Source organism: Crinia signifera, chromosome 3 (genome assembly GCF_055691185.1).
Source record: "Crinia signifera chromosome 3, ASM5569118v1, whole genome shotgun sequence".
In the NCBI taxonomy this organism is placed as follows: domain Eukaryota; kingdom Metazoa; phylum Chordata; class Amphibia; order Anura; family Myobatrachidae; genus Crinia; species Crinia signifera.
In genome coordinates this window covers 247364669-247385863 of record NC_139219.1, presented here as the reverse complement: position 1 = coordinate 247385863, position 21195 = coordinate 247364669, and positions in this window count along the sequence as shown.

Sequence of the window (21195 nt, the reverse complement as noted above, 5' to 3'; positions counted from 1 at the left end):
TTTTTAATTGTACAGCCACCCTGATGGCTGATTACAATGTTAAATGCCCCCCCCCCCCCCACACCCGGTTTTTAATTGTATACCCACCCTGATGGGTAATTACTATGTCAAATGCCCCCCCCCCCCCCATTGTTAACGCCATGATCAACACCAACCCGAAGCGCGGCGAGCGCAGCGAGCCCGCGAGGGGCGGCGGTACGTGTCCTCCGACCTTTTCATACCCCCACTATCCACGTTGGCGTGGAGTTGATTTAACATAGTGTGGCGAGCGCAGCGAGCCACCGAGCCCGTAGCGTGGCGAGCGGATGCGTAATACTTCACATGTATTCCGTGTCCGCTCACCACGCTTCAGGCTCGGTGACTCGATGCGCTCGCCACACTATGTAAAATCAACTCCACGCCGACGTGGATAGTGGGGGTATGAAAAGGTCGGAGGACACATACCGCCGCCCCTCGCGGGCTGTCTTAGCTCGCCACGTTTCGGGTTGACGTTTATCGTGGCATTGCGTTAACAAAGGGGGGACATTTCACATAATAATTAACCATCATGTGGGTATACAATTAAAAATCGGGTATGGGGGGGCATTTAACATTGGGTACAATGTACAATCGGGTCGGTCGCGTCGAATCGCATCGCATGCCATTGAAATGGCATGCGATGCCACCGATTTTTTTATTGTATGGGAAGGTCTTTAAAACCCGAAAATCGGGTCTGTCGGGTCCCATCGCATACCTTAAGTTATGGTATGCGATGGGACCCGACGGGCGCCGTGCTAGGAAACAAGTACCAAAAATTGCACCAAAAACCAGCTGCCCCAAGCATGAAGTAAAACCATAATCTAGCTATTAAATAAATTGTTACATACTATATATATATATATTTATATATATATATATATATATATATATACAGTATATATATATATATATATATATATATATATATATATATATATATATATATATAGGTAACTTGTAGAAATTAGCGGCACTCAGAGACTTGTTCAATAGGTAAAACTTTTTGGTACTTGCTTGTTTCCTAGAACGGCGCCCACGATTTAGATCTTAGGCATCGCAAGGAAAAAAATCGCGTCGGTCGCATCGCATGCGGCCAAAAAATTGCATGCAATGCGACCGACGCGATTACTGCGATTTTACATAGGGAACAATGTTAAATGGCCCAATTGACCCGATTTCGCATAGGGAACAATGTTAAATGGCCCACAGACCCCAAATACCCACCCTGAAGTGTGAAATGGCCCCCCCAATTGTTAACGCCACCCCACGATCAACGTCAACCCGAAGCGTGGCGAGCACAGCGAGCCCGCGAGGGGCGGCGGTACGTGTCCTCCGACCTTTTCATACCCCCACTATCCAAGTCGGCGTGGAGTTGAGAATAGAAAGTGTGGCAAGCGCAGCGAACCACTGAGCCCGAAGCGTGGCGAGCGGACACAGATTACTTAACATGTATTCCGCGTCCGCTCGCCACGCTTCGGACTCGTATTCCGCGTCCCCTCGCTGCGCTCGCCACACTTTCTATTCTCAACTCCACGTCAACGTGGATAGTGGGGTATGAAAACATGAAGGGGCATAAAACATGTGGGGGCATAAAACATGAAGTAAAACATTGATGTGTGGCAGCTCCGTTTTGAAACGGAGATGCCACACATCAATGTTTTACTTCATGTTTTATGCTCTTATAATACTCGTTTTCTAGGAAAGAATAGTGTACGTAATAGTTATCACTGCCATGATTCATCACATGTATTCACCTGTAGTTTTGTGGAAAAATGCAGCATACCCAATTAAGCAATACTAATGAGGGGGCGGCACCTAAGACCCTATCCCTGGTATATATACAACCGCAGTCATTCTGTCCCTTACCCCTGACCAAGTCCTGTCGGACGAAACATGTTTGGATAACTTCTGACACCTGCTCCTCACCGCACTGCTATAAGATAAGCTAACCTATTGGTTTTACTGCACTGTCTTTTTTAAGAATTTGCAACCTTTTATATGCCTTGTTGTCAGATAGCATAGTGATTTTTGCTTTTAGAAGACAGTCAGTTTGCTCCACTGACAGGACCGCCATCCCATTCTTTTATAGTGCGCATTACCGTATTTTTACTATTGCACATCCCCATTTTTATGTAAAACTCCTTTTCATTGTATACCCCTTTTTTTTTACCATATATATATATATTTATGTTCTTATGCCTTGAAGACGGAATAAACCCCCGAAACGTTGCTTAGTACTTCTGTGTACCTTGCCTCATTTACAAGACCGGAGTGTGCCACGATCCTTCCTCTCTTTATATATATATATATATATTTTTTTTTTTTACTATTTTTTCTCTGCTGTGTTCAATAAATTGTTTACCTTTCTAAACACTGTCCCATGTGAAATTCAATACGTGCATAGTAGTCCCTATCCAAGTCCAAACCAAACTTCTTTTCACAAACTACCCCCTGAACGGCACACCACCGTTCCTGGACTTAGCTGACACCCCATACAAATCAAAAGGGGATTGCATTATATGGGACCATACTCTCTTGCATAACTACCTGTCTAAACCTCCTGGCGCACATTTCACTGAAATCTAACCCTTCCATATATATATATATGAACACACTTGAGCACCTTGTTAAAGGGGTCCCCGCACCCCGAAACGTTGGTTTCACGTCTCACCATACTAAACCTTTGAAAGTTTCTTCAGAGTGCCGCCCATTTCTTATCTTCTACTTATCTGCCGGTAGGGCACCGAGGTGCAGTGACTACCATGGAGAGTGCTGGGCCGCCAGCACAAAGTATATATATATATATATATATATATATAATATCATGATGGGCTGTTTAGCGTGACTTTGGGCCTAATTCAGACCTTATTGCAGGACAAATTTGTTCTCAAAATGGACAAAACCATGCTGCACTGCAGGTGGGGCAGATGTAACAGGTGCAGATACAGATGGAGTCGGCGAGCCAAAGGTTTCTGTCTTGTCTCACACGCTTGCGCATCCAATGGCTGCAAATGGGGCATGGAAGCATCTCACGCAAATGCACCTCTCTGTGAACGGCGCGTCGAGATGGAAAGCGCAGGCCGTATGAATAAACCTGACTCCATCTGTAGATTTAGATCTGGGTAAGATGTGTTCAAACTGAAACCTAAATTGCAGGGTAAAACTAAAGCAGCCAGTATTACTAATTACCCTTCACAGAAACAATATAACCAACCCAAATCTAATTCTCTCTGCACATGTTACATCTGCCCCATCTGCAGTGCATCATTGTTTTGCCCATTTTAAGATTTGTACTGCAATCAGGTCTGAATAAGGAGCACATCCCTAGGAACGTTTTCAGATATGTACCCAACTATGCAAAGTTACGTAGTTTAGCTTATTTTCACCTATATCTGAGTTACTATATCCTATATCGGGTCCCCCTCCCGGCCCCTGGACAGGTGGGCAACCCTCCCGGATACCAGATCCCCCTCCCCCACATCTCCCCTGCGGCAGCGTTAATTTCCTGTGATTCGCAGATTTTCAGGGGAGGGGAGGGTCTAAAGATGCAAATCGCATCACTTAGTCCCACCCCCTCCCAGATGACCCACGAATTGAGGGATTTGCAGTACTGGCGGTGGAGCTTGATGACGTCTACATCAGGACCCACCCCCAAAAGTGCTGCTGACAGTCTCTTCTTCAGGCTTTTCCTGGAGAGGAGAATTTAAAAGTAGGTAACCCCTGTTATGCTGTTTATTATAGTGTATTTGGCATCAGATATACAGTAAATTGTGTCTTTAAAAAAAAAATTGACAAGTAACACTCTGTCTTGTTGTTTTTCTACACAATCACCCATATCATGATGCCTGATCATGCTCCAGAGAATTTCTTTCCATTTACCCAAAAATAATGATGTTTAGTTTTTATATTGGATACATAAAGCAGTAGCTCACAACAGTACAGCAAATAATCTCCATGCAAAAGTGTTCCTCATGAGATGCTCACAAACAAGAACACCATGCTAATTAATCAGCTATGATGATGATACACATAAAGCAGCTGTGAATGTCAAGCTAATAATTTGACCACTGTGCTTCACTCTACTGTAAATTCACTATAACACCACGGATAAATTTCCCTCTTACTAATGCGGGACGCAGACCAATCATTATCCAGAGTACGTGTAATTTATGATGAAATAAGAAGCAAATTGATAGTTTCTGTGCGGGAGGTGGATTTTCCAGCATTGTAAGCACAGACAAGCAATGATTATATAGTTGTCTCTCTATGAAGCCCCGGGTAAAAGTAATGTTTGCTAGGCTGCTAAGTTATTTTTATATGAAGCTGTCACATTCCGAGCTAGCTTCTGCTTCTATTTTCTTTAGCCATTTAAAACAGGAAAATTTACAAAGAGCAAATAAAAGCTTTCAGCGAAAACAGAAGGAAGCTCTAGAACCGGTCATTGGTATTCAGAATGGATTCGCTAGGATTCAGGTATAATAGAGGAAATGTTCAGAAGTTTTATTGGAAGGTGCTCAGGGTTCATTTGAGCACCGCTATGACTGTCCAAAATAGATAGAAGGTCCAAAGTAATTTTGCTTGCTGAAATCCTATTGGCTTGGTCCATAAATCAGCTAAAATGAATAACTTAATATAAAGCACCAGAAAAAAAGGAGATACGTCTTTCTGCTACAAGACAGGAGAGGTCATTTTATAACGGTAGATCTGTCACCACAATCTATTAAGAACCTGCTTCTGCTCAATTGAATGTGCATGTCGTTCGAAAATGGTTCTATGCCTCTTTTATTATATTGTGTGCCTTCAGCAAAACTCAACCTTTAATGTTTTCTTACAATAGTTTCATTGAGTATATCAGAAATCATTAGCGCGCTGTATACACCACATACTGTAACCAGTGTATTTGGCTAAAGGACCATCTCCGTTATTACACAGTTACTAAATCAGAATTTTCACTTGGAGATTAAGCAATTTGCAAGAGATGTAGAGCAAGTGAAAGTGCTGGCACAGGCTGTCTGGCTTAATCCTCTATCATATTGTGTAAATATTCAGAAGCAGGTTAAACATCAGCAAGAAAATGAGCTGGACTTAATGAAGCAAACATCGGTGGGGTATCAGAAGGTTTAATATTGTCTGAACTAGTTTACACGAAATGCCAACACTGTTATCTATGTACAGGATTTACACGATTTCTAGATTAAAAAGAGCTTGGTGTGGAACATTGCAATAGCAAAACTTCCTGTACTGATGATGTGGAAAGCAGTTTTCTCAACCACCCGTATGCTAGGATTGATTAGACTTTAATTGTGTGTTATAGTAATCACTTTTTATTTTTAAATGTAAATATATTTTGTCTGCTGTAGGGGATACGCTCATTAGGTAGATGTGCTTTGGGTCGACCACTGAAGTCGACAGGGCTTCGGTTGACACCGGAAATAGGTCGACATGGCTAATTTCAACAGGGTAGGAAGGTCGTCACAAGCATTAGGCCAAAGAATAAAAAAGTTTGCCGTGCGCAGCGAGGCACTGTGACCGGAGCCTCACAAAAATGAGGAAAAACTCATGTTGACCTTTTGATGGTCGACCTTGCCATTGTCGACCTACAGGCCTATTGTTGCTGGTGTATTGCCAGCAATCCGGATCTGGCGGCCGGCGCACTAGCAATCGTGGCCGTGCGAGAGTCTTGCATGCTCACATGTTCATTGCCGGAATGAATGACCTTAATAAAAGGCACTGGTCACATATTGTAATAAGAGTTAACTGTATACCATTTATACTCATTTTGCTGAATTTTAAGTCTACAAATAAGAATGTTACAGATGTATCCATCTGCATCTTTACCACGTATAGCACAAGCTCCGGGCGCCGAGAGATCAAAGGGCCCCGGAGCAGTGTGCAGCCGGCTCCCCCACCCTGCTTGCCCGCTCCCGCGCTCCCTCCACCGCCCGGCTGCGGCACTTCTTACAGTGCTAGTACAGTGTGTAGGATGCTGCCGGGATTTAGCAGCTGCCAGAGGCACCCGGCAGGACAGAGAGAAGCAGGGACAGTGGCATTATGGGAATTGTAGTTTATATTTTACTGGTCAGACTTTGACCAGTTAACGATTAAACTACAAATCCCATGAGGCCATGCTTTGCCTGGCAGGAAGTCTCACACAGGTTATCTTGAATGCTGGTGGCATGGTAGTGTCCAGATCCCCTTCAGCTTTGACAATTTTCCCATCATGCCCTGGGTCCACGTATACCTGGAGGGGCAATATAAATCTGTGGCGAGCGAAGCGAGCCACTGTGCCAGAAGAGTGCGAGCGTAGTGAGCCCACGATAGTACAGTGCAGCTACAATAGAACCAAATTACCTACACCTACGTGAATTACAGATAAAATAAAAAACGTTGTGAGGGCATCTAACAACTTCTGCCCTCAATGAACATCACATCTTGTAATAAAAACTGAAGGGGATCTAGTCTCTACCCTGGTGGCATGCCTGCAGAGAGTGCAGTCAGCATGGTCAGCAGCATCAGGAAGAGGACTCCACTGCTCCGTTCACAAAATGTGATTTTTCACTGACAGGGTAAAGATCCTTTTTTTGTCTTGGATATACATATGCCCCCAATAGTGCCAGATACACATATGCTACACAGTGCCAGGTATGCCCCCACGGTGCCAAAAAGCTGGTATGTCCCCACAGTGCTACAAAGGTGGTATGCCCCCACAGTGCCGCAAACTGCTATGGACAGCGGGGAGAGGACAGTCTGGCATCCCCCTGCAGTCCTGTCATGTCGCCGAGGGGAGGATAGTACAGCACACCGCGCGTCTCCTTCCCCCCTCACTTCACTGTGACTGGGCCGTCCGACAAACAAAGCTTGCGGGCCGGCTCCTGCAGAGTGGTCGAGCCACCCGGATCACTGCCGCGAGCTACCAGTAGCTCACGAGTGACGGGTTGGCGACCACTGATTTAATCTGATAATCCTTTCTTTCACCAAATATAAATTATTGACGGTTAATTTGTCACAGATAAGAGTCGGTTATATTCATGATCAATTAATAACCCGTACTAACACGGAGTATCACACTGTACTACGCAGGACACACCCCCCTTGAAAAAACCCAATGAGTAATGGGTTATGATAGAGTTACAGGGATATCGCAGCAAAAGATGGAGAGTTGGTAAGAGGGTTTGCTATAGAAAGATATAAGAAAGAAAGTGCAACACCCACTAGGCGGCAGTACTTCTGATTTCCCAGTTGATTACAGCACAGAGTATTCCCTATAGGTCTCCCACATAGGTACTGATCCGCCCCGTCACTGCTTAGCTTCTAAATTCTGATGGTTTGAGGCAATCCAGTGAAGTATGGCTGTAAAAAGTCCTATTGGATGAGAGGGCACCGAGGCAGGGGGTGAGCATAGGCGTGCTTCTGCTGTTTAACTTGCCAATGAATGCCGTCCCTGTTGCCCTTAAGGTATTGCAGGGAAAATCACACAAGAGGTTTGGCAAATGAGAGAGCTGCAAAGCAGTAGTAATGACAAAAGTGGGGGACTAATAGACAGTGACCCCACTTCTACTGTCCACCATCATACTATGTATAGGATGGTGGATGAGATGGAGGGGACCCTGTGATATACTGTACCCCTGAAGTGAGATGAGGAATAGGAGAAATGAGTATCACGGTATGGGGCAGGTGAAAGATATTTGACAATTTTTATACCACAGTGAATAAATACAAAGGTATAAAAATATAGAATGTTCCCACTGTTCACTGATCACCTGGTTCACATTTACAATTACCAAGGAGATGATGGTTTAAATATACTGTAGTGTAATACAATAGCAGGCATTTAGTCATAGAGATAAATGCGCATTTTTTTATCTCGCACCACATCGCCGCTCTTCGCACTTTTTTAATTCGCATTATTTGGTAATAATTCGCATATTTAATGGGGTGCGATTTGGAGGCTGAAAAGTGCGATGTAGTGCGATTTGCGGAGAAGTGGTGCGATTTTATGACACAAAAAAGTGCGATTTCTTCCGCCGGTCATGTGCGAGTTTTGGACCAACCGGAGTGCGATTTACAAGACTGTCTCCGCATGACTAAGAGCCCCCTAACCTATTGGCCCACCTCTGTCCCCTTCATTATGCATTACACCCCCTATATAAAGGGGCACTAGCGCCATTTCACTCTTTGATTGGAAGTAAGGAGCATGGAGAGGAGCAGTGGCAGTGTGAGCAGAGGAAGAGGTGTTGGTGGCAGAGTGAGGAGTGGCAGAGTGAGGAGTGGCAGAGTGAGCAGTGGCAGAGGGAGCAGTGGCAGAGGGAGTAGTGGCAGAGGGAGCAGTGGCAGCAGCCAGCCAAGTGGGAGAGGCAGCAGAGGACTGCTGAGGTCGTCCTCCATTACAGGGAGTGGCAGCAGTGTGGCAGACAGCATGGCCACAGCAAGGCCAGCCCCAGACCAGGCCCTGGTTGACCAGCCCCAGCAGGAGGAGGTGGAGGATCCGCTGGCATCCCCATCCTATACCCAGGACCTATTCCATACCCCAGAGCAGCTGCAGGAGGGCCACATGTCAGAGGTGGAGGAAGATGGAGGTGAGGAGGAGGAAGACACTGGCATGGAGGAGGAGGGGTACATGGCTGGAGTAGAAAATGATGAGGAGGAGGAGGAGGAGGTAGAAGCTGGCCGCACCAAAAGTGGCCGAAAGGTCAGATTCTTATACGAGGAAAATGCTGCGCTTGTCCGGGCTATCATACTCGTGTTTGACCGGTTACTGGGGAAAAGTCACCACAAGACCACTGCACAGCGGAAAAGGGCTATGTGGAAGGACATGACCCAGGCGGTGAACGCTGTAAGTCAGCACAAGCGCCTGGTCAGAAATGTCAAGAAGAGGTTCAACGATATCAAGAGACAGCTCAAAAGTAAAATGGCCATGGAGTTGGAGGAAGCCACCAAGACTGGCGGAGGAAGCCCCACCACTGTCTGCTACACGTCCTATGAGGTCAAGCTCAAAAGAATCATATCCCCTGAGGTCCTGCCTGGCATGCACGTAGCGGATACCGATAGGCCGCCAACGTCATTCAGAGCTGGTAGGTGTGACCACATGCAATCTTAAACATACATGGCAATGTTTTCAAACTGTAATGTTCACTTGTATTGTTATGCTAAGTAAAGTGCTGCTGTGGAACTACATAGCCCAGCAAGGTCAAGCACAAAAAATTGCCTGCTCCTACTTTCAAATTGGTCATATGCTGGGCCTTGTAGTTACACAACTGCTGATATTGATCAACACTTTAACATTATTTCTATCAGCTTAACATGTATGTGGCCCAAAAAACATTGGTGTACTGGTGGTTTAGCTGCCATGCCTACATACCACAGATTATCCAGTTGTAATGTGTCAAATAGTTTTATAATAATCTAACAAAAAATTCAGGTGAAAAACATATGTCAAATAATGTGGGGACTAAATAATGTAGTCCTTAACCAAAGGAAGTATTGTCCAGTAATGTCATTTCAATGCATTTTTGGCATAAATGCTTATCCATTGCAAGGTAGATAATGGCTGCCCATCTTTCCTTTCACAGATTGTCCATCCCGAAGTGCTCACGCATCAAAGAAAAGAAGGCCCGTTGGAGCAGAATCTGTGGAAGCAGGTAAATGAACAAAAAACAGGCCATTACACATACAGTACACACACCCATGTCACATCAACAATATCTCACACTACATTCATCTCCTGCTGCTACATTGCAACGGAAATGAATGTAATCTGACCTAGCCATCTCACTTATTATTAATGTTACATGCAGTATCGTGGCACATGTGTAAGTACATAATACCCCTAGGTATGTGTGTTCAGCATCTCAAGCCCTTTCAAAAACAGTACTGAAGAGAAACTGGCCTATATATGCATCAGTACTTACCTCTTCATCTGTATCCACAGGTACTGTACAACTAGGAACACAACCAACAGAATCCTCTATGATGATGTTGGACGAAATGGACATCATTCTCGAACCCGTGGAGACCTTTGCGGCTGAGGAGGAAATTCAGACGTCATCACAGAGTGATCTTCCCCCAAGTGGGGTGACTCCCAACCCACCCCCACCCACAAACACACCCCATACAGCAGCTTCTGCTGCACAAGTAGCTAACTCCTTGGTAAATTTCAAGGAGAAACAAATTGAATTTATGGCCTCCCAAAGCCTGCAAATAGGGAACATCCAGGGGTACATGCGTCACACTTTTCTTCAATTAAGAAAAATTTCAAGGAGTGTAGGTTGGTGTAGGTACTCATGTGCGCATGGCTAATAGCATTGACACCCATTTTGCAGATCTTACTTCTGCTGTAAGGGAACAGAATAGCCATATTGGCAGCCTTGCGCAAAGTATAGCTGCACTTAGCTCCCAATCAGGGCTGAGCTATGCGTCTCCATGGAGACGCATCAGCCAATCACGCTCTCAGCCTCTGTAGCGCTGGGACAGCGCTACAGAGGCTGTTAGCGGCATCGGAGAGAGCCGGTTCTCCCCGCTGTCAGTGCGGGGGGAGCCGGCTGTGAAGAGGACAGCGCTGGACCTGGATTGGTGAGTACGTGGGTGTAAAAGTGAGGAGTGTGAATGTGTGTGTAATAAAGTTTTTACTTAACCATATCAGGCCGGCGTCCACTGACCACGGATGCCGGTGACAGCCCCGGGCTTCAGCCCTGGACGGGTGAAGCCTGGGGGGGGGGAGACCCCTTTATGGGGGGACCCCACTCCTCCAGGTACCCCGTCCAAGGCTGACCAGCCACGGTGCTCATGTTTCGGCCGGGGGACCTTATATAAAAAGTGTCCCCCGGCTGTGGCATGACACTGCGGGCTGTTGGAGCCTGGTGCTGGTTTCAAAATACGGGGGACCCCCAGATTTTTTGTCCCCCCCCCCTATTTTTGGAACCAGGACCGGCTCAATGAGCCCGGGGCTGGTTATGCTCAGGAGAGGGGACCCCACGCATTTTTTTTTTTAAGAACAAAAAATCGCACATTTCCTTAAATTCGCACATTTTCATGCCTAAAATTCGCACATTTTCATGCCTAAAATTCGCACATTATCGCACCTAATCGCACTTTTTTCTCCAAAATTCGCATGTCATTAAATATGCGAAAAACGGCCAAGAAATGCGATTTTAAAAAGTGCGATTTGGTGCGAATTTTAGACATGCCTAAAAATGGAACCCATAGAATGTCACCCTAAGTGTGAAATGTAATATGGCGAGAGAATCAGAAAGTGAGAGATTTGGTAAGAAATCTCCATTTTTTTTTTAAAGCGGCAATCATTTACACTGCAAAACTAGTTTGATTTAATTCATTCAAAAAACTGTTACCTACCAAATCTCTCACTTTCTGATTCTCTCACTCAGCGGCGGATTGGCAATGCGGGATACCGGGTGAAATTCCAGTGTGCCGGCCCAATTACTCTACTTGCAGGGCCGCGGACTGCAGCTACAGCCTCGTCTTGCGGCCGCAGCATTTTACCAAGAAAAAAATGGCCACGGTGCAGCTCCTCCCATGGTCCTTTCCTTAGCACAAAAGTGACGGCTCATGCGTCTGCCTCTGATGATGATCCCAGGCAGACAGAGCTGGGGATTTCCAAGAACACAAGGTGCCGCGCTAGTGCGGTAACCAGGGTCAGCCCTACACGCACAGCAAGGTATGTGGTGCAGGGAGGCGCTCTCCCTGCTGTTGTACGCTGCTGTGTGCTACAGATGGATCACCCTACTCAACTGTCATGCAAAAAGACATGCAAAACTACTGCCCGGCCCTCCCCTCTCCCACATATCTCCCCTCGCCCGTCACACAAAAGTGCGGTGAGGTAAATGGCTCAAGAGTCCCCGGCAAGTACCAGACCCAGCACACAATTTATGAGCCATAGGGTACATGTCAGCATTATACACATGTACAGTAGTATATACTGCTGGAGATTCACTGAGTTTTGATAAGAGATGTGCAGAAAGGTAGCCAGGTGAGGCACTGCCTCACCTGCAATAGACCTTTTACTCCAGAGTTCCAACTATAAAAATGAATAGAAGTATAAAAATAAGATTTTTTTAAATATATTCTTTGTATTTTTGACATATTTTATAAATTCAAAACTCCCGCATATACGCTAGTATGACAGGAAAGGCTGTGCCTCATCTGCCTCACCCACTGCACGCCACTGGCCCTTACGCTGCCCCCCACCATGCTGACATGCCGCTGAGAACTTTGGGTGTGTGCTATCATGTATAATGGGCATTATGGTGTGTGGTATAATGTGTAAAAGTCATTACACATCTACTTTCAGGGCCCTTCTCATGGACCACCAATCCAGGGCTCCCCTGCAAGTCCTCTAAGGCTCCCCAGTGTCACTCACATGACACTCCCTCAGGTCACCACACATTTACCACTCCAAAGTGTCCAGTTTAATGGAAAAAAGGATCTAGCCAAGTTCTGTACAAGTCAGCATGGGCTAGACATATGCAAAGATGTATACCTTGGCATTTGGGCATGAACTGCATGCAGGCATTTGCTATTATTATCCATGAAACAGAGATTTGTCCCCGCCCAGAAGCAGTCCCTTAGAGACCCTTCTTAGTCTTCATCAGATAAATTACTCCGCAATTTATAATGGGAATTTTAATGGGCATAGCAGAGTATGACGATGTTTAAAGAGTGTAATCCTAGTGCATTGTGCAAATTTTTTGGAAAGTTTCCAAATACAGGGTCAAAGCCAATGCGGTCTTAGGCACCCCCACCCCCTACCTCGACATCCAGCGGAGGATTGTCCGTGGTCTCTGCTCTCCCATTGTCTGGCATTGCCAACTCTTCCTGCCGTGTACTGAGCCATTTACCTCACCTGGTAAGTATGGATTGCTTCCACAAGTACCCATATGGATTTCTTCAGGACCATCAAACAGACGTACTGATACCTACCTACGTGTCAAGGTAGGTAAGTATCTGTATGTGGGCTCTGGGTGTATTAAAGTTTTACTTTAATTGTGTCAGTGTGTTGTTTTTACTATTTGTATTGTTGTGGAACTACAAGTTCCAGCGGGCCCTTTAATGCCCTGCATGCTGGGACTTGTGGTTCCCCAAGTCCCTGCATGTGGGGGATGCTTGCTGGGACCTGTAGTTCAACAGCAATGTACAATAGATTATTCTTTCTTTTACACATACATCAGTCCGGAAACCAGGACAGGCCCTTGAGCCTGGTGCTGGTTTTAAAAAATACGGGGAACCCCTATTTCTATTGTTCCCTGTTTTTTTTAAACCAGTATTGGCTCTTTGAGCATGTGGCTGGTTATGGCCGTGGTGGGGACCCCACGCCATTTCTTAAATGATTTATTAATTTTTCTTTCTTTTTTTTTTACACTGCTGCCTGCACAGATCTGACTAATCCCTGCAGGCTTCTGCCAAATACGCCTGGAACATGAAGTGTACAGTACAGTATTTTCCAGGCGTATTTTATTGGCAATTAGCGGGCGTATACGGCCGCTTAGTGAATTAGGAATCAGCATTCTTTTGGATGGTGATTAATATTTGTATTCTTTCTATGGCGTATACATTCGTATTCGTGAATATGAATACGAATGTGCCATGAATACAGATACGAATTGCTGTATTGTTGGCATAGTAAATGGCAAAAATACCAATACGCATAAAATAGGCATATTTTTTTAAATATGAATACCATGGTTGCCTACCTGACCCTCTCCTTCAGGGAGAAAATGCTCTGTTCCTGGGCTTCCCTGGTAATTTATGATTGCCATCACCTGTGGTGAGCTAGGTAATTGATAAGAAAGGTGTTTCACCACAGGTGATGGCAATCATACATTACCAGGGAAGTCCAGGAACAGAGCATTTTCTCCCTGAAGGAGAGGGTCAGGTAGGCAACCATGACGAATATATGCATATTTTATGCGTATTTAGCTTAGTAAATTTCCCCCATAGTCTGCTGTGAGCATTGACCAGATAGCATGCCTGAAATCTAATATTAAGGTGATAGCTATGTTTATGGTAATACTTTTGATCAATAGCATATCTCCCAACATGACCCTCTCCAGGAGGGACAAAATGCTCTGCTCCTGGACTTTCTTCTTAATGTATGATTACCTTGATCTGTGTTGAATAGGAGACTTAATAAGAAAGCTGCTTCAACACAGGTGATGAACTGATTTTCCATTGTTTATTATTGTTCGTTAATTTAGAGAGTGCAGAGCCCCTGCGATTTATACATATACACACACACACACACACACACACACACACACACACACACACACACACACACACACACACACACACACACACACACACACACACACACACACACACACACACACACACACACACACACACACACACACACACACTATGTATCCCCTACCTGTTCATACGCAGCATTGTTTTTAGAAACACAGTGTGCTGCTTCTTGCCAAGCATGTTTTATTAAAGGAAACTATTTCCACGGAGGGCATCATTTTACCTAATTGTTTTTTTTTACAATTGCTTGCTAATGTGAGGCCAGCACACATCATTATGTTGATTTGGCAAGGCTACGTTACTAATAGCCTTAATCAGTGGGCTACCAGTGCTAGCAAGCTGTGCACTTGTGTTTTGCGACATTGCATGATTGTAGCAAGAACTCTGGCAGCGTTTGTAATCATATAAATCTGTAAGATGTCACCCTGCCTAGACCGCCACCAAATGAAAGTGTTCAAATTATTTCTGTATTGTTAACAGAAATACGCCGTTCATTCAAACATGAATATTTATACATAGAAAACAAATGGAAGATAAAGTGCCATGGTCTAACAGTATTCATTGTTGACAGCTGACTACTTCAGCTTATTTAGTTTGCACAGTACGCAGCCATTAGAAGACCACACTTTGGGGCTGATTCAGCCCTGTTCGTACAGGTCCAAATTTGGTTCTGTCCCCAATGTGCAAACCCCCGCAGTGCGGTTTTACATTCACCGGGGCTCTTGCTGCCTGAGCGACAGGAGTGGGGCGATCCACCAGGCCCACCCACCATTTCATGGGCATGCCCGTGCCTGTTTGGGGTGGGCGAATGACACCATATGACGTCAGCGCCCACCCCGAATTCGTCAGGAAGCGTCCATCAGAAAAGTTAGCATAGCATTTCTTTTCTTTACGAACAGAGGATGAATCATTCAATGGTGAGTAACCATCCAATGGTTTCTCCTCTGTGCGGGCGCACGTGAGCAGATGTGTACAACGAAGCGGCGTTTACCTGCTCACTAAACAGCAACAATACACAGCCTAGCAAGCAGGACTGAATTACCCTCTTTGTATTTTGTATGCAAGTATTGATTAGCGGTGCTATACTGCGCCAATCAACATAGAACAGGCCTTATACAGTATACCCCACATACTGTAGGTAATATAGCATAGTGAGTTCTACATTAATTGGCGCAGCGCTATATACACCGTACACATGGCCAGAATACTGCACAGAGAATGTGCTTCTGCCACTGACATCTGCCTTTACCTGGAATGATGGAATGTAAGTGACAGGGTGTTGTAGGCCAAACATAGAAACTGTGTATTTGCACACAGGAAAATCAAGCTCATGTATGCAGCATTATGGGGGGAAAAGGCATATACAGGGGATGCGTCCAGCATCACGTGGTGGAGATGCCAGAGTTCACAATACAGATGCCGGCATCTACTGACAGGTGACCGGCACTGGTATCCCAACATCAATGAGAATGTCGGAGCCAGAATCTGGGATGTTGGACTGCTGGGTGATAGTTCAATGTTTTCTTTATTTTCGATAATAATTACTTGCTCACTATCAGAATCTAACCAGGAGGCTTAATCATTACATAATATTTTACTTTTATTTAGGGTTATTCCCCACAAAAAACATGGTTAGATTTAGGCACGGGGGGGGGGGGGGGGGGGGTTAAGTAGGCTAGGGGTTGGTTGGCTGCAGGGTGGGGAGGGCTAGGCACTTAGAAGGGAGGTTTAGGGTTAGGTGTTTGGGTACAGGGGTTAAGGATAGGCAATAGAGAGTAGGTTTATGGTTAGGCTGCAGAAGGGGTTGGGGTAAAGCTGGAGGTAGGTAGGAGAGTTAGGGGGTACTGGAAAAGTAAGTATATTTACCTGAACCCAGTAGGAACTCCCTCCATCACCCCACCACCATTGTAATCTGTGTATATCCCATGGACAGTATGCCAGGGTAAGCCATATTCTTTGTGTGTGGACATGCACAAATATTAGATGTGTTAGAGAGGAGTGCGCTGCATTTAGACATGAGACTGTTGACATGGTCCCTATATATACAGTGAGCATGTCAACATATTCATCATGTCAACTTTGAGCATTTCCAGATAAACCACAGATGTTCAACCTGTGGCTCTCCAGATGTTGTGGAACTACATGTCCCAGCATGCCCTGAGGTTTTTTGGCATGCTCTTATAGGAAAAAATGTGGCAATGCATGTTGGAACATGTAGTTTCACAACATCTGGAGGGCCACAGGTTGAAGACCCATGCCCTAAACCTAATGCTAACCCTAATCCCTAACACCCACCATAATGCTAATGTCAATATTTTGACAATGTTGGCAGTTCAAATTTCAACATTTCAGGTGACAACATTTATTGTGTTGACATTTGAACCCTGCCAACTATATCATAACTGTTGACATTCTAGTGTCAACATTATGGGTGTGGACACTGTCAACACATATGTCATAGAAATGCGATTCCTTACCATTAGCGAAAGCAAAGCAAGATAGTTTGAAATCACCCCTGGAAAATCCCTAGTGTACATACCAAACAGATGCAGACCTATAACATAGCTGGTGGCTTTATAGAGGATAGTGGAGGGATTGTCCATTGCTGCCTCCCAACACTACCTCACTTCCAGTCATGTGTGAATGATCTGTTCTTACTGTGTCAGCTTGGTAGCGGTACTTAGGGTGCCCATACATTAGCAATCACAAAGACAATTTTCTCAGATCCTGTACTCCCCCCTCCCCCCAGATAAATTGCTTCCCCAATCTATCTGACATTCCCACACAGATTTGTTTTAGTAATCAGCAGATTTTGTCCATCACAAGATTGCATCTTCACATCTTGAATGTGCCCATACATCCCCTCAAATAATTGTAATTTTCCTAGTCACATGGAGAAGACTTAAATAATGAGCGGCATTACTATTACTATCTGCCCTATTCTACTCTTGAACTACCTCTACAATGGCGCACATTTGTACACCAAGTGCTGATATAGCATTAGAATAAAGTCAGTCATTGCACATTCAGAATCAGGAGCACACTTATGCAGCAGGGGAAGGGCTGAGCAGTTAACCCAGGTGGCAGGCTCGGGCGTGATAGTGGTGGCTCGGGAGGACGCGCTAACGTCAGTGCAGAGCTCCTTTATTGCAGGTGCAATACCTGAGTAGACAGCCATCTATCCCTGTGCCAAAATGTGTAGAGAAAAGATTACCTTGGTACCAGCCACCACTTCCCATGAACACAGCAGAAGAAACAACTGTTCCTTTTGTCCTTCTCAATCCTAGACCCAGGAAGAGCTGCCACAAAGCCCACTGTTCCTGGGACCCAGACCCTTCAGGAGTGCATGCTTCCCCTTATCAGATTGAGCCACAAACAAGAACCTTGGCCATAAGAAGCCTAGTTATGGGGCACAAGCCTTATGAGGCCCAAAGTAGCGGACACAGACTTTAAGGGTCAAAAGTGGCTGCCTAAGGCAGACAGGCCAAAGATGGGAGCACAGGCCTGAGGCCTGACTGAGGGCACAGGCCTAATGCCTGTCTGAAGGCACAGGCCCAAAGCCTGTCTGAGGGCACAGGCCCAAAGCTTGTCTGACAGGACTAAAGCTTGTCTGAGGGCACAGGCCTAAAGCCTGACAGAGGGCACAGGCCAGAGGCCTGGGACAAAACACAAGGGGGGGCTGGAGAAGGGCACATTCTGAGCCTGAAACAGGGCAAAGACCGGAAGGGCCTGACTGATTCACACCCACGCGCCTAACGCCAAAACATCTGGTGATCTAGGGGACTATAGGTAGGATGTGGCCGCCCCAGGCCGCCCTGGTCATTGGGAGAGGCTGCAGCAGGGAGCTTCTTTAGCTCTTTTGCATCCCACTTGCTGCAGCGTTCTCCAGTCCTCAGCTTCATGCAAAAGGCTTAAAGCCTCATGGAGGTTCTTGAAGCCTCTCGGATGCAAGTTCCTCCAGACATGGGACCCTACTGAAGTTGCTGCCGAACCAACCATACTAAAAAGGAAACAGAGGTAAGTGTGCTTCACCTCCTATGCCTCGAGGTCTCCGCTCACATATATATATGTGATCTATGTGTGTGTAGATACAGTATGTAAGTTGAAAATGTTCCTCCCAAAATGTCCGCCACCTCATAGGAGACAGTATTTATGGATGGAAAGGTGATAAACAGCACCTTCTGGAGTGTAAAAGTTATTAACCCCTTGAGTGGTGGGTTTTGCTGGGGCAGGACAAATGTTTGTCCTGCCCCAGCAAATCTCACCTTTTCAAAAGGTTGAAAAACCTGTGCAATCACCATGCGATCTATGTGTGATCCTGATGCAATTTTGACTAAATAGTAGGCTATATTGTACCGTGTGTACACACCATTACTGCGGGTATTTATCTACGCTTCCAGCTTGTGTAGCCACCTTCCTAGACTGGCACTATAGGAAGATGTCCTGTTACTATTCATGCAGCTATTTCTCCAAAGTGTTAGTTTGTTGACTATTTCAACAGATCCATGTACGTACTGTATATTAGTCCTTTTGTTTAGGCACAATTCTGGTAGATCTTTCAGCTTAAATAGTAGATTAGTTGTAGTCTCTTAAAAATACTTAGTAAAATTTGCATGCATAAAAAAGAAATACTTAGGGCCTTATTCTGCTTGGTGTGATCCATTCCGAATTCTTTCGGAGGGCGCATTTTAGCCGTATGCGCATGCGTAGGCAACGCAGTGCGCATGTGCAACATAGTGTCTCCGCACTCGTTCTCGCCAATACCGTCCAGAAACTTGCACCCAATTGGCTCAGGAAATATGGGCGTAACATGGGCGACATTTGGGTGTACACATGGGCTCGGTTTCAAAGTGGGCAAAACTGGGCGTAAATCTGGGCCTACACATGGGAGTGCACGAACTGTGGTAGGCGTGCATTCGGACAGGACACCGACTGCAAGCGAACCAACACGCATGAAATATGCGGTGTCCATAAGCAAGTTTCAGTTTGCGGAGAGCACTTGTTCATGCGCTAGGCATTCGGTTCACCCAATTACTACGCATGCACCTGAAGCACTCTCAGCTGACCACATTACAATCCACTCCTCTACTCATTAGTGATTAATTACACTCTTTTCACAGGTTCAATTGGAACCACTAAGACAGGTAAAGGGGCAACAATGAAGTAATACCACTTAACAAGATGTAATGTGTTTTTAGGAAGTAATTGATTACATTTTAAAATAATCCATTTATTATCAGGTTGCCTAATTGCATAAGTGTGTCATGTTGCAGATGAATGAGTTCCGAATAGAGTAGTGAGGTTTGCGGAAATACACCAAATCGGTGCGTAAGGCCAGCTTCCCGTCCATTCGGACGCTGTAAGACTATGCAGAATCTTTGTGTTCCCACCGCACACGCACATTTGGATGTAGTCCGAAGACACTCCCTCTTCTTAGTGAGTCCGTCCGAAGGGATGCGAACAACCTGTGGGCATATGTTCTTTGAATGTACGCACGGCGTTGCGTTCAGTCATTTCCGAAAGAATTCGGAAAGGACTGCAATAACCAGAATAAGGCCCTTAGTCTCTCCACATTGCTGTGGCTCCTGAGTTGATCAAGGAGGTGGGCTCAGTATCCCTCTGACCTTCCTTGGGATCGCCCCGGCTGCTGGTGCTTTTCAGTATATACAGCCTTTTCTGGGAGATAGCTTCTGCGGAAGCCACTGATATCTGCATAGGTGGAGAAACCCATAAAGGAAAGGAGGATTACCTTTATTGGCTGGACAGCACCTGTTATCCAGGGAGAAGGTTTCCAAAAAGTCTGCATATACTGAAAAGCACCAGCAGCCGGGATGCTTTCAAGGAAGCTTGCAGCGTATAGTAATGAAATACCTGTAGCTATATATTGCTTTTAACTGATTATGTTTTATTGGGGTGTTAATGGCCAGTGTTATAATATATGTCTTATATATATGTATACTCGGAAGGATGCGTATTTCGGACGGCCACCAAGTGTTCTTAGCCCCGCATACCGTGCGGATCGTTCACACCATCCGAATGCGGTAAGACGCCGAGCGAATGGACCATGAGTTGATGTTTCATGCGAACACCTCCCCCATCTGTGGGAACCTCCCCCATTCTCCGATGGTCGCCGACCATCGAATGATGGACCGATCAGTCAGACAGCCCAGAGTGCTCCAGACCACTCGTACATTTCTCCGTGTGAAAGCAGGGATATGGGCGGGCAGCTGGCATCCGGCTATGTCAGCTCTCCGCCCCCCACACGTGCGTCACGGCCGGATTACCATACCCGTGCGTCACGGCCGGATTACCCACCGTTTTCAAGGGAACGCTCATGAAACGCGGGGTGCACATGGTAATGAGCCTAAACAGCCCTTCACGCCCGTCTCCACCCCCTGCTCGGATGGTTCCGTACGATCCTTTTCTGCACAGAATTCATGCAGTGTTTGGACATGTGAGGCATTCGCACATGCGCAGAAACGCCTCTGCACATGCACAAACACAATACATCGGCTTTCCGACCGAACGCGCAGCCACCTGACTAAATAACAATAAGGGCCATAGTGATAGATTTTGAACAGATGCTCATTGTATTTATAATACATCTTTTATGGGCACTCTAGTACAGTATATGGACAATAGCTAGGTAGGAAATTTTGAACAGATAAGCAAACAGGTTATTCAGATTAGGGAAAGGTCCGAAGAGGAGGAAACAAATAGAACTTTCCTTTAAACAGAGCAAATCCACTGACCAGGACAACACTGTATAATTTTCAGTGACTGACTAGTGATGGGACTTCTTTCCTATTTTCAGAAAAATATGCTGTTTGATTTTTTTCTCTCTAGTAAAATAATTTGTTGTGTCAGTATTGCAACATGCAAAGTGGAAAATTCATCATTATCTAATAGCACTAC